Source organism: Ceratotherium simum, chromosome 20, assembly GCF_057802395.1.
Source record: "Ceratotherium simum simum isolate JZ-2026a chromosome 20, ASM5780239v1, whole genome shotgun sequence".
In the NCBI taxonomy this organism is placed as follows: Eukaryota; Metazoa; Chordata; class Mammalia; order Perissodactyla; family Rhinocerotidae; genus Ceratotherium; species Ceratotherium simum.
Genome location: NC_141919.1, coordinates 24,584,754 through 24,599,620, shown reverse-complemented (window position 1 = coordinate 24,599,620; position 14,867 = coordinate 24,584,754). Strand labels below are relative to the sequence as shown.

The 14,867-nt window shown below is 36.4% G+C and overlaps 1 protein-coding gene across 1 annotated transcript in view; it reads left to right on the top strand.

Moving 5' to 3' along the window:
* Window positions 1-14,867, top strand: part of LOC101396145 (histone-arginine methyltransferase CARM1-like) — a 244,928-nt gene that overhangs the window by 80,270 nt on the left and 149,791 nt on the right. The gene's annotated exons all lie outside the window — the stretch shown is intronic.

The following is a 14,867-nucleotide window of genomic DNA, read 5'->3' as shown; positions in this document are numbered from 1 at the left end:
CACAACTCCCAAAACTTCAAATTTCCTAAGTGTTGAGAGTGATAAAGGTGTCTTTTGTTATGTTAATGAGATGATTTTGAAAGGCACCTAAGGCTGGGGACTGGTTGCCAATGGACTCAACCCTGTGATTGGAGGGCTAGAACTTTCAGTACCCCCTTGATCTCCGTGGAGGAGAGAGGCACTGGAGGTTGACTCAGTCACCAATGGCCAATGATTGAATCAATCATGAGGTAATGAACCCTCCATAAAAAGCCAAAAGGATGGGATTTGGAGAGCTTCCAGGTTGGTGAACAGCTAGGGCGTGGAAGCTCTGCTCCGTTTTCCCATGCCTTGTCCTATGCATCTCTTCCATCTGGCTGTTTCTGAGTTACATCCTTTTGTCATAAACTGGTAATCTAGTAAGTAAAATGTTTCTCTGAGTTCTGTGAGCCATTCTAGCGAATTAACTGAACCCAAAGAGGGGGTCATGGGAACATCTGATCTATAGCCTGTTGTTCAGAAGTATAGGTAACAACCTGGGCTTGCAACTGGCCTCTGAAGTGGTGGGGTGGGGTGAGGGGTGGGGGCAGTCTTGTAGGACTAAACCCTTAACCTGTGGAATCTGATGCTATCCCTGGGTAGTGTCAGAATTAAGTTGAATTCTCAGACACTGTGCTGGTGTCTGGAGAGTTGTTTGTTGGTGTGGGGAAACCCAACCCCGCGCCCCCACCACCACAATGGAATTGGTACCCGGAACCTAGCTTAACCTTTGTGTATACGGAAGATCAAAAATGTTAAATTATCTATTTCTCAAGGGTAATTGAGGCAATCATTGAATTAAGCTTAATTGAGTGGTGTTAGAAATTACTGTTGAATAGGATAGAGATTTAGTCAAATGTCTGATGGTTCTAATGGCGTTTTGGGGTCTAGTGGTCACTTCTAGGAATTTTATTTTTCAAATAGCAAAGATGCTAAGAATATAGGCACATGCGCTATAAAGGAGTGGATGAACAGAATGGAATATGAAAAGGAAATACGGGGTGTGACACAAAAAATAGAATGGACAACCCTTGCTTTTGGATGATTAGAGCAGTCCTTCTCAAACTTTTTTGTTCATGTGAGTCATCTGGGGTCTTGATAAGATACATATTCTGATTCAGAATCTGGGGTAGGCCTGAGAGTCTACATTTCTAACAAGCTTTAGGTGATGCTGAGGTTACTGGTCCATGGAACACACTTGGAGCAGCAACAATTTAGATAGTCTGAGTTCTTTTCAGCTCTACAATTCTAGGCTTAACACATAGGAAAACATTCCTCGTTTATTTGGTAAAGAGATACCTTGAGCTTACTATTCCCAAGTATATTTCTGTTTCAATATGTGAATCATCCATACGAACATCCAGAATCTTGACCCTCAAATAAATTACTTACCACCTGAAGGTAGTAAGGAAGGTGATGGATCATGTTCTCAGATTTCTCCAGGCAGAAATATTAGAACTACAATATAGCCAACAGAATTTCAGTAGTGCTGAGTGATGAAAATGCTATTATAGTGCGTGCAAGAGAGACTTGTGCTCTCTTACATTGGGTAGAAAAGACCAGTCACCATGGAGTGTCTCTGCCTTAAGCTATCCAAACTACACAAGAGCTGCTTCTGATTTGCCAAGAGTTTCTGATTTGCCTGGCCACCCTTTGGTCTGTTCTGTAATCTATGGTAATTAGTATTCGTGCAAGAGGCTGTGTAGACGTGAATGTGTGTGTGTATAAATTGGCAGATAATTTAAGGTTTTTTGAATAAGTGTTTTAAGGAAAGTGTAACCAACTAAAGAAAATTCCAGCTTTGCAGATTTCCACTTGCAAGAAGTTAGTGGAAGATGTTAAAGGTCTAGTCCCAGATCTGCGATGAACTATACGGTCTTGGACAAATCACTTTACAACCTGGGCTTCAGGTCCTCATTTATTAAATGAGCAAGTTGGGTAAGATGACCTCTAGTGTCTTTCAAGTCAATAATTTTGTAAAAAGATCTTGGTGTGAAACCTAAACTTTGGCTTTGAGCTTTCTGTTTTCATAAGGAATTAATATATTTCATATGTTATGACCAGAGGGTCAGCTTTCTAAATGAAAAAACTGTTTTCTTGATTTCTGATTCTGAAAATTGTTTATAATGGGAACAACCTCCTTTCTTTTGGGAATTGTCAGAATAATTTCCATTCCTATGTAGTTGATTTGTTTTTTATTCTCTGGCTGCTTTCCTGATTTTCTCTTTGATTTGGTATACTGAAGTTTCACCACAATATATCTAAATACAGAGTTTATTTTTCTCTATCTTAATGGTAACTCATGCTTCTAGTATATGATGATTCATATTTTCCATAAGTTTTAGCACGTTCTGGTCCATTATATATTCAAGTATTGTTTCTCCCCATCCTCTCTGTTCTCTTCTCGTAGAACTCTTATTGAATGTATATTAAATGATCTTGTTATGTCCTCAGTCTCTTAACTGATTTCACGTTTTCTGTATGTGTCTTTCCCTGAGGCAGTCAATAAAATTGTCTAATTGTGTTTTCTGTTCGTTAAATCTTTATTCAGCTATATCTAATCTGTTTTTAAACTCATCTATTGTTTTATTTTTTTTTTTAATTTCTAAAATTTCCATTTGGTTTTATTTTAAATCCACACATGCTTTCTTCATCTTTCTTGTTCTTTCCTTATTGTGTCTACTTTTCCATGTACCTCTTTCATCATTTAAAAGACACTTTTACACAAACAACAAATTATCTGAAAAAGAAATAAAATGATCCCATTTTAAAAAGTTTAATTCTTACACAATTTTTCTTTACATATTAACCCTTTGCATGTACACTTAAGCCTTCTCTATTCTAAGATTTGAGAAATACCTTTCTATATTCTGGCTTATTTTGAAAATGGCTATTTATTCTTTAAAAAGTAAATGTTTATTTGGGTATAAATTGTTAGGTAGGAATCTGTATTGCTTAGGATTCAATTTTGCTGCATATAACAAGAAACTCCCAAGTAACAGTGTCTTAAAAAAAATAGAAGTCCACTTTTATCTCACATAAAAGAAATTCAGTAGTTACCAGTCTAGGATCAGCTCCAGGAAATCTTCAGGAACCTAGCTTTCTTTCAACTTAGTACTCTGCAGCTCAACTCTACTTGTATTAATGGTTACAAATTGGCTGATAGAGCTCTGGACATCACATCTGCTTTCCAGCCAGCAGAATGGAAAAAGAGAAAAGAAAGGTAAATTTCCTCTCATTTAAGAAAACTTTCCCTCTGTCATGGAACTAAATTTTATTCAACTGTTGTGCCACGTCATTTGTTTAAAAAGCAATCCTTTACACATTAACTTGAAATGCCATCTTTATCAAATACTAAATTCTTAGTTAACTTTATTTCTGGGATTTTTTTTTTCTGTTACATTCATCCTTTTGCTTACTATTGTATCAGTACTACACCGCTTTCATTTTTAACTTTTAATTTCTGATAATACTGTATCTGGCTATCTATTCACCTCCCCCCACCATAAAAAAAAAGAAATCCATGGCTTTTTCCATCCATTTACTTTCTTGAACAAAATTTAGAATCATGGGTCAATTTCCTCACACACACACACACACACACACACTCTCTCTCACGGAAAATCTTGGAATTACAGGCAACTTTAAGACTTTGCATTTATTTGTCTTTTACATATCCCAGCTTTTGTAGTTCTTTCTGTTTATATAGTCTAGTCCTTCACATTTCTTACTCAGTTTATTTCTAATTGTTTATAATTTTGTTGCTATTTAAAATAGAATTATACTTTTAACATAAGTATTTTTGGCAGATACATAGAACAACTGTTTAGTAATTTTATTTTGTAAATAGTTCCCTTTCTCAACTCTCTAATTAGTGTAAGTTGTAAGTTGATTCTCTTGAGTCTTTGAGATTCGCAATCAAACCACTTGCTTTCTAATATTTATACCTCATTTGTTTTCGTGTTTTATTACATTGGCTAGAACTCTCAGAACCATGTCAACGAATAGAGATTTGTCCAAACTCTTTAGTCTTATTTGTGACTTTAAATTAATTTGAAACTTAAGCCCAATATTGACTTTTGGTTTAGTTCAAATATTCTTTATTGTAATAAAAATTTACCCCAGATTGCTAAAAGTCTTTTTCTGTTTTAGTGAAAGTTTTTGTTTTTTTCGCCTGCTCTTTATTTTCTGCATTGGTAAAATGTATCAAAAATTTTCCTTCAACATGTTAATATGACATTAATATTAATGACTATGGGGAGTTGCTAATAGTATGGGACCTGGAGCCAGACTGCCTGGGTTCAAATCCTGTCCCTACCATATAAAAGTTATGTAACTGTGGTGCTTCTCTTCTTGCTCTCTCAGTTACTTTGCTTGTAAAGTGAGGATTAGACTAATATCTACCTCAGAGTTGTGGCCAAGGTTAGGTGTTAATGCATTAAAGGTCTTAGGACAGTGCCAGGCAAATGGTAAATATGAGCATCATCATCCTTATTATATTTTTGTTGTACCTTGGCTAACTCTATGTTGTCATATTGTACTGTTATTTTATTTATGATATTATCATGAATAAAAAGCATAGTTATAAAAAGGTTAAATAATATTCCAAGGAGTTAAAGCTAGTAAGTGCTCTAACCAAGATTCAAACCTAGGTCATCTCCATCTTCCCTCCACATTCATAATGGAATTTAATAGTTATTTTGGGAGTATCTTTGTCGAGTTTTATTATTGTATTATATTGACTTTGTAAATAATTTAGGAAGTATTCCATCTTTTCTTCTGTCCTGGAGCAGTTTAAGTAGCACGGAAACTACCATTTCCTCAAAAGTTTGATAAAAATTGCTTGTAAAACCATCTGGGCTCCATATTTTTTTTGGAGGGAATTCTACAAAGTCTTTCAAAACTTTTCACAGAGTCAGTTCAGAGAGTCTTGATCTACACTTTGGGAACCAACATTTAGTGAATATATATTGTGTGCAAGGCATTGAGCTGGGGATTGTTGGGTAAAAAGACATGAATAAGGCCTCTGAAGGAGATTACCAATTAAGGAGGAGATAGGACTGGTTCAAAAAGAGCAGATAAACAATTTATGACGGGAAATTAAGGTAATGAAAGAAGGCTACCTTTCATCAGTTCCTGGCAAGGGTAATATTTATGGGCTAAAGTGGTCCCATATGCCTCATGGAGCAGGTGGGTTTGAAGTAGGCTTTTAAGAGTAGCTAAGGGCCTGGCCCTGTGGCCCAGTGGTTAAAGTTTGGCACACTCTGCTTTGGCGGTCTGGGTTCACAGGTTCGGATCCCAGGCGTGGACCTACACCAGTCGTCAGCCATGCTGTGGAAGTGCCCCACATATAAAGTAGGGGAAGACTAGCACAGATGTTAGCTCAGGGCTAATCTTTCTCAAGCAGAAAAAAGAGGAAGATTGACAACAGATGTTAGCTCAGGGTGAATCTTCCTTAGCCAAAAAAAAAAAAAAGAAGAAATTAAAAAAAAAGAATAGCTAAGATTAAGCAGTAAGAGAAGGGAATAGTTATATCCGATTGCTTTGAAAACAGGGTTTCAGAGCTCACGTATTGAGAAATTTTGAAATGCTTTTATCTGTCCTTTTCCTTTTCTTTTTACTTGTCGCAGGAAACTACATAATGCAGAGCAATGAGAATAGACTTTGAAGCAATACAGACTGATGTGAGCTTAAGCAAATCCCCCACACCTCTAAGCCTCAGGTTTCCTGTTTATAGAATGGGCATGAGGAACCCCACCTCGTGACACAGCAGTGAGGAACAAGTGAGGTAAAGGATGTGCAAGTTCTCAGCAAAGGCAGCTAGCTGCGCAGTTGCCCCATTTCTCTTTGTGGTGTTACTATGAGCAGCTGTTGTCAGTCAAAATGGCAGCATTAATTGCAGCAAAACAAAACCTTTTAAAATCCCTGCTCCGGTCTCCCTATGCAGACTGATGTATTAACAGTGATTACTCCACCCACAAACCCCATGGAACTACTCCTCATTTCCAGATCTGCCGTATTCATTCATGACGTGTTCATTTACTATCCTTTTACATAGGCTATTCCCTCCACTTGGAACGACCTGTCCCCTTCTCTCCTTACTACTTAGAAAGCTCTTATTTTTCTTCCAAGGCTCAAGTCCAGTGTCATGTCTCCTATGAAGGATCTCCCAGGCAAAATTAGTTGCTTTTTTTTCTGGGGTACCATAGCACTTGAACAGACCTCTTCTCCTTGTACTGCCAGCTCTCCCAAGGCTGTGGCTACAGTTTATTTATCTTTGCATCTTCCTCTGGTGCCAGTCAACAGTGGCTGGCTTATAGCAAATGCTCATAAATGTTAGCTTCATGTGCACATATGAATGAATCCCCAAACCAAAGCTTGCAGACATCTGGTTCCCCCACATCTGCTGCAGAGCGAAAACAAAAATGAATCTCTAAAACAGTTCTTGACAGCAAAGTTGTTATTTTATACTCTTTCTTTGGAAGCTCCCACTTTTTTGTTGTTATATCTGGTGAATTCACATCAGAGCAATTATCCCCTACTGAGTGACTTCAGGAGGATAGTTTATACTCTCTAGAAACCACAAGGAGAAAACTGGTGATTTGAGAAAATTCTACCCAGAAAGAATGTAGATACTACAATATTAGTTACCCTAAAGAGACTTTCACAGTGAAATTAAATTTAAATCTGAGAGAAGCAGTTTCTTCAGGGAAAGTAGGACGAATTTTACATTCTTATGGAGAAATGAGGAAGTGAACTTTTTCTTGACCTCTTATCATAACTGGAAAAATATTTTATAAACTGAAAGATCCAAACCATTTGCCAGAGTTGGAAAAAAAGTCAACTAAAAATACCAAGTGTTTGATTGACGCTTTGGTATCTAGAATGCTCTGAGATTTCATTCTTTGTTTTTATATGGTTTAGGAAGTGACCAAGGTGTCTGTGACTGTATTGATTCAATTGTTTAATTCAATAAGCATGTATCAATCATATTCTATGTGCTGAGTGCTGTGCTGGAAACAGTAGACATGTATTTGAGTTGAGATTAGAGTTGAGGAAAGAGTTGAGATTAAAAAAAGAACAAGATCTACTACTCCTTTTCCTAGAATTTCTAGTAACCATGGGCTCTTTGACACCTAGTCACTTTCCCACCATGAGAAATTGCAGGGGGAGCTGAAGAATTACTCAGACAAGCATTGTGAATAAATTTGAGGGTGCATAGGTTCCTAGTGAAGCTCTTAGGGAAGTGGTATACTCTTTTGTTAAAAGGCAGAATGAAATGTTACTTCTTTCTGATTTGAAAATATCAGGCACAGAGGTGTGTAAAATCTCATTATGAAGTTGGTTTCAGTCTTTATTTGTTCTTCTTTCTATTGTGGTTATGTGCATAAGAAAAGAGGGAATGGTTAAAAAATTTTAAGCTGATTCAGAGGCTAGAAAGATGAGCTAAGTTTGTCCTTTTACTTTGTTTTGAACAGTGGATATGGCACATAGGCCATGTGTGTCTGAACTGGAGTGATGCTGATGGTGGTTCTAGTCAAGTTGACAATTCATGGTCCCTGCTGTGTACCATGTCCTCTAGGGGAATCAAAGATGAGGAGGACAACAATTCCTGCCCATGGACGGTCTGACATCTTGCAAAATGGATGAGACTGGGGTACAAATGGGAGAATAAGCTAAGTGCTGTAAGAGAGGTGCAAGTGCTGTTGGGTTAGTGAAGTGAGGGAGGCAATATAGACCAGTTGGAGGCAATCAGGAAAGGTGCCATGGACGTGGTGGCGTTTGAAATGGACATTGATAAATTAGGTAATATTTTCAGTGACAGAAGGGGAGCTGTATCACTTTAGAAGTCCCACTCTTCCAAGTCATATCTCTATTGCCGCCATAATTATAAGCCCTTTTTGGAGAGTAGCTAGTAGTTAGTTTGGCTGGAGTATGGTATATATTTAGGGGGTTGGGGGTTGGGGGTTAGTTAGGCAAAGCAGGAAAGGTGCCTGGGGGATTTACAGTTCTAGGCCGGAGAGTCTGTACTTTCAATATTCAGTGGGGGAATCTTTGAAGGTTTGAGCAGAGCATTGCACTGACTGCACATGTGCTTCATTAGTTGTAATCTGGCAGCTTGGAGTAGTGTGAACTCATTTTTAATTGTAGGAGCAGATAGCAGTGGAGAGATTGTCACAGTTGTCCAGTAAGATGTAATGAAACCGTAGAATGAGCAAGGTCAAGGAACTTAGGTGAGTCCTTAGACTTGACTCTAGAAGGTGATTCAAAAAAGGAAAAATTGATAAATTGGACATCGTCAAAATTAAAAATTTTTACTCTGTGAAAGACCCTGTTAAGAAGGTGAAAAGATAGACTATAGAATGGGAGAAAATATTTGCAAACCACATTTCTGATAAAGGACCAGTATCTAGAATATATGAAGAACTCTCAAAACTCAAGAGTAAAAAAAACCCCAAAACAGTCCAATTTGAAAATGGGGAAAAGATGTAAATAGGTATTCACTGAAGAGGCTATACTGTGGTAAATAAGCACATGAAAAAGATGTTCAGCATCATTAGCCATCAGGAAAGTGCAAATTAAACTCATAATGAGATATTACCCTATAAGAATGTCTAAAGCAAAAAATAGTCATAACACCAAATGTTGTTGAGGATGTGGAGAAATTGGATCATTCATCCATTGCTGATGGGAATGTTAAATGGCAGTCACTCTGGAAAAGAATATGATAGTTTCTTATAAAACTCTATGTGCAATTAGCATCCTTCTAAAAGTTCAGGAAAATGATATTCACATAAAAATGAGCAACAGAAAAGTATTGAGGTCAAATCCCATACAGAGTTACTATAAGAAAAAAGGCAGTAAGAGGCAGAATAACATCCTTACCAAGAATGAAAGCATGCTAGAAAGACAAGCTCCGAAAATATGTCTGTAAAATTAATTTGCAAAACAAATTAAGAGACAGTCATAAAATTATACAGGCCATGAAAGAATAACATAAATCAGAATTAGAAAAATTCAGAAATGAAATGACAGAATTCACGAAATAATTAGAAATAAAATAAATAATTAAAAATAAGAATTTTAGAAATGAAGGCTAACTAGAAGGAATAAGAAAATACATCAAATAAAGGAGAAAAGATAGAAAAGTTTTAAAATGTAAAAGAAATGTAAAAAGAGATAAAACAAAGTTACAAACATTGAAGATAAGCAAAGAAGATCCAACGTACACATAAGAGTCTCTGAAGATGATAACAGCAAAGAAACAAATACTAAAATTATAATTGAGAAAATTTTGCCAAAATAAAAAATTGAAAATATAAGTTGAAAAAATAAACTTTATACCTGAAAATATTGACCTAGAATGGGCAGCATAAGATACATTCTGGTAAAAATTTCTGGCCTCTAAAGAAAGAGAAAAAATCCTTTGGCTATCTAGACAACATCAGTATATTACTTGTAAGAGAAGGAAAGTTAGATTATCGTTAGAGTTTTTGACAGTAATGCTATATATGGAGTAACATATTAAAGATCCTCAGAGAAAGAAAATGTGAGCCAAGAAGTTTGTATCCAGAAAAGCTGACCTTTAAAAATATAAAAGACAAAGACAATTATTGGCGTGCAAGAATTCAGGGAATATTGTTCCCATGACCCTCCCTAAAGAATTTACTAAAGAATTTGTTTCAGTGAGCCCTCTCTAAGATTCTACTAGAGAATCACTTTGGATAACCAAAATGACTAGAGAGACATCTACAGAGGACTGGTGGTGAGCATTGAATAATTATTAAATGAGGGCCAAAAGGGAACAATTGTACTATGTAATGGCTATATGATTTGACAATGTAGACTTAGTATAACTGTAAAACAAAGCGTAGAAGAAAGAGAGAGCGTTTGCAAAAAAAAAAACAAAAACAAGCCCAAACCCCCAAAACCTAAAACCAAACCCAACCAAAACAACCAGACAGCGGTTTCAGTAATAATAATTAATGGTGATAGTGTTCGTGTTGTCATTCTGAGACTTCTGTCTTAAAAGCCCCTCTTCCATCTCTCTCTGTCTCTCTCGCATGTGACAGCCACCCCAGTTCTTAACCCTAAAACATCCTCCAAATCCCTTTCTTCCTTTTTCTGCCTATCTTCCCGTGCTCTTCATTTCTTTTCTGCTATTATTCTTTGGCCCCTTTCAACCTGAATCAAGCAATCCATTTTCAGTTTTTCTTCACTATCATTACTCCAGCAAGGAAAAGCCTAGAATCTAATCTTTCAGATACAAAATTCTCTTTACCAGGTAGAGGAGAGGAAGAAGACATAAATATATATCATTTATTACTATTTTGTCATATCTCATAGGAAATTGTGTTATTAATATGATCAGTATTGATGCCTAATTTTAGTATTAGATTTCTTGCATTTCCATATTCCTGTCCTTTTTTTTATACTCATTTTCTCTGGTTAAATTTGTTTAAAATAATAACCACACAGTTGTTTCTAGATTTTATTCCATCTATATAGGTGCTGCCTATGTAATCTTTTTTTTTTTTTTCTTTGTGAGGAAGATCAGCCCTGAGCTAACATCCAATGCCAATCGTCCTCTTTTTGCTGAGGAGGACTGGCCCTGGGCTAACATCTGTGCCCATCTTCCTCTACTTTATATGGGATGCTGCCACAGCATAGCTTGACAAGCAGTGCATCAGTGCGTGTCTGGGATCCAAACCTGCGAACTCCTGGTCCCGGAAGCAGAGCGCGCGCACTTAACCACTGCACCACCGGGCCGGCCCCTGTAATAGTTTTTTAATTATCCATTTCTAGGAAACACATTCTAGGTAGACTAACTTCCTATTTCTAGATTGGAAAATATTAAAAGGGTCATTTAGCAAAGAACTGGTATAATGCCATATTATTAGGTCATGAGTTCTGTTCTGTCCAGGAATTTATATATAAAAACACATTTTAGAATCTCTGTTCTAGAACATGCCTGATGACTAATATTCTTGGTCAACTAGTGTTGTAGCTTTCCTGTGGAGACTGGACTTTTGTATTTACATAAGCTGAAAAGAGAAGGGGGTATATATGTAGAAAGATAGAGAAATATTGGTTAAGAGGCAAGGACAATTCTCTTAACCTTACCCGTGGCGTTTTCCATGTGTACTTGTCGGCACTTGTAAAATGGGTAGATCCTGGCTTTCTTTGTGTGCCTTTGGGAGTTTTGTCAGGTGAGGCTGAGGTGGAGGATAGAGTAAAGCATCTGGATTCACCATCATTATGATTTTCTTCGAGAGTCCTCTGGGAGAACAAGTGGCTTTTCCTCAAGGAGAGAATGACAAGGCTCTGGCTTTCCTAAAGCTGACTGAATTTTGTGCACATGAACTTATTCTGCTTGTTACTTTGCTGCTGCCAGCAGATCAGGCCTTGCCCTTTGAAGAAGTAGCAAGGAGTGTCACTGGTGAGAGCCAGGTTCAAAAGCAGAATGATAGCGAATACCCAGAAGCAGCCAGCCTTATTGGGTCACTGAAAAGATGAAATAAGAGGTTTGTAAATGGAGTCAAAGTGTTCTGCAAATGTAGATATTATTATTATTACTAGTAATAATAACTTGATAGAAAGGTAGATGCCCTGTACCTTAGCACAGTGTACATTGGAAACGATCTCCACAACAACCGACTTTTCACCCATGTAGTGGTGTTTCCTAGTCTTGAATTGATATGTGTTCCTCAACAATTTTTTTTATTGTATTCCTTCATTTCTCTAATATAAATTCTTTAAATTTAAAAAGATACATTTCTCAGTTGATAATACACTCTCCCCTAAAATAGCTGCACTTGAACCTGAACCTTGCTCACATTAGTTAACAGAAATCATTTAGAATGTTTGTTTTATGTACTAACATGGTCAAAGGACAGGAAAGGTAGTCAACACAGGAAGTTATAAGATTAACAAACAAAAAACATGAGAAAACATTCATTTTCATGAATTATTTAAAGAATGAGAATGAAAATAATGATTCTATTGGAGCAGTAATTCCTAAATAAATATTTTTGAATGAAGTACCAATTAATATTTAATAAATGAAGAAATTAAATGAATGGTAATACCACCGAGAAAGAGAAGGTGGTAAAATACGTTAGTGACGGTAGTGTGTCTTTTATTTGATTGCTTTTTACTGAATGAAAATAGCTTTTTTTTTCTGAATATAAAAATAATAGAAAGAAATCTTTCCACAAAGATAAACACGACTTTAACACGACTTTACATTACTGCAATAATATTATACATGCTGTTCTGCAACCTGAACATGGAGGTACCACGTTTGATTTAACCAACTGTGTTAAGTGATGGACTCTTAGCTTCTTTACATTTTCTAGCTATAGTAAAACCACTCTAAGATGTACGTCCTTGAATATACACTTGATAAAGTACATCCTGGAAGAAATTATTATGAATAGAATGTCTAGCAAAGAATACGTAGATTTTAAATTTTGAACCATATGGGCAGAATACATTCCAGAAATATAGAAATTCCCATTCCAATAATTGCCATCCACTGTTATCTCACACCTTTTCCAACATTTGATATTGCCAATGTATATTTTTAAAATTTTGACAGTGAGAGATAAAAAATTAGATCTCATTCTTTTGTTATACATTTTTTGATTATTACTGAGATTCATTTTTTTACACATTTTTTTGCTATTGGCATTTTTCTAGTTGTCAATTGCCTACTGATTACTCTTACTAACTTTTCAATAGAGATGCTTGTTTCCTCTTGTTTTTTAGAGTTTATTGTATATTGGGGATATTAAGTCTTTGTTACATATGTTGAAAATATTTTCCCAGCTAATCATTGCTTTTCAATTTTGTTTACAATATCTAAAAATGTTTTTGCCATAGGTAGATTTAAAAATTTTCAGTTACTGATAGTTTCTGGATTTTATGGCATGCTTAAAAAAACCTTCTCTTCTCATATTTAAACAGAGGATATGTGGGCAGGCATTTTGCAATTTATTAAAGTAGGGAAAAAACAGGAACTCAATTTATACCCTAATCAAATCATGACAAAACAAACAACAACAAAACAAAAAATTCTGAGCTTATCTGGTTAAGAAAAAATTGAACCAGATAAATTTTGAAGCATTTTATCGATTCTGGGATGGTATGCAATCGTTACCTGGAAGAATGCTTTCAGATTCAAAAAATATGTATTAAGGACCAGGTACTCTGCTAGGTTTTGATTCAGAGAAAAAAAGAATGATTCTGAAAATAAATAAAATTGCTTGTGTCCACCAAGAGTTTACAGATGATAATAGTCATGTATGTACAGTTGGCCGTCTGTATTCTTGGATGTGGAACCTGCGGATACGGAGGACTGACTAAGGGACTTGAGCATCCGTGGATTTTGGTATCTGCAGGGCGTCCTGGAACCAATCCCCCGGGGGTACTGAGAGACAGATTGTACAAGGGACTGTAGAAGTCTAGGATCTTCCTTCCTTCTATCTTATTCTACTTCGAAACAGCAAGAGAAATAATTGGCAAATGCTAAAAATCCTGATTTCTTGAAAAAAAAATTTCTCGTGATTTCAAGAAAACGTTGTTTAAAAGAGCCCCAAACTCCCTTCTTCTGCATCTACATTCATGGCTACCTCCCTGCATGAAGACACTGATGCCTTTGAGACACTGACTGGGCTGTGTTTACTAAACCTGTAATCATGTTTTATGCCAGGAAAATGTTTTCAAAACATCTGCACTATTGAACCAGTCAAGATGTTTTGTGAAAAATATTTGTGAATGCATCCATCAGGAGGTACTCATTCATTTGAAGTAATGGATGAAAATATTTGAAAATATTTGGTCATCTTAACTCTGTGTGTGCATGTGTTTTGAATGTGTGTGCATGAATGTGCATATGCGCATATGTAACAGTAGAATTTTATGTACAATTATGTTTTTAAGTTAATACACTTACTGTATTTGATTTTGTAAGGGAGAATGGCAAACATTAAGGATAGGAACTGAGATCTACTTTATAATGAGAGAAATAATAATAGTCCCTTATTGTTTTAATAGGATTTTAGGAATTATTTTACCTTTATTATTCAGTCTTCACAAAAAGCCTGTGAAAGAAGCATCAATATTTTCATCTTACATAATGAAAAGATGTGACGTAGTGTGATTAGGTGATTGAAGTTTCCTAGGTTAGTAAATATCAAAGATGAAAACAAAACCCCAAGTTCATTGCTTTTTCCACCACACTACAGCTGCCCCAGTGCTGTAGCCTGTCTGACCTGTGAAAGGAGGATGAGTGAGTTAGTTCCCAATTATCTATGGATGAATCTAATGAGACCCTAGCCGCTTACCACGGGCCCTGCTTGCAGAAACTATGCTCCCTCTCTATAGCACTTGCCTCAGCACAATCTGGTAGGAGCAACATGGGCTTTGGAGTCAAATTCAGTCCTGGGTTTGAATTCCAGTTCTGTCACTTATGAGCTGTGCATATTTGGACCTAAACGCTCTGCCTTGACTTCACCTAGGAACAAGGGCAGTGATAATACTTACAATGGAGATTTCTGTGGTATCTGTGGCACATAGTATGCTCAAACATCACCCAGAGGGACATTAACTGGACTCCCCTGGGATGGTGCCAAGAGATACAAAACAATTTGGGGAATACAGGGGTTATAGGGAATTGTCCAGGGGCCCTGGACATAATGGCAAGAGCCATTGAGAGTCAGTTTTGAGCCTTGTGTTAACCCACCTGCAAAGAATTTGTATTTGGCCATAGTTAGATTCATCTCTTTTATCTCTGATCTTCATCTTCCCATATGTCCCAGGAGGTATTATATTAAGAAGAAAGAAAT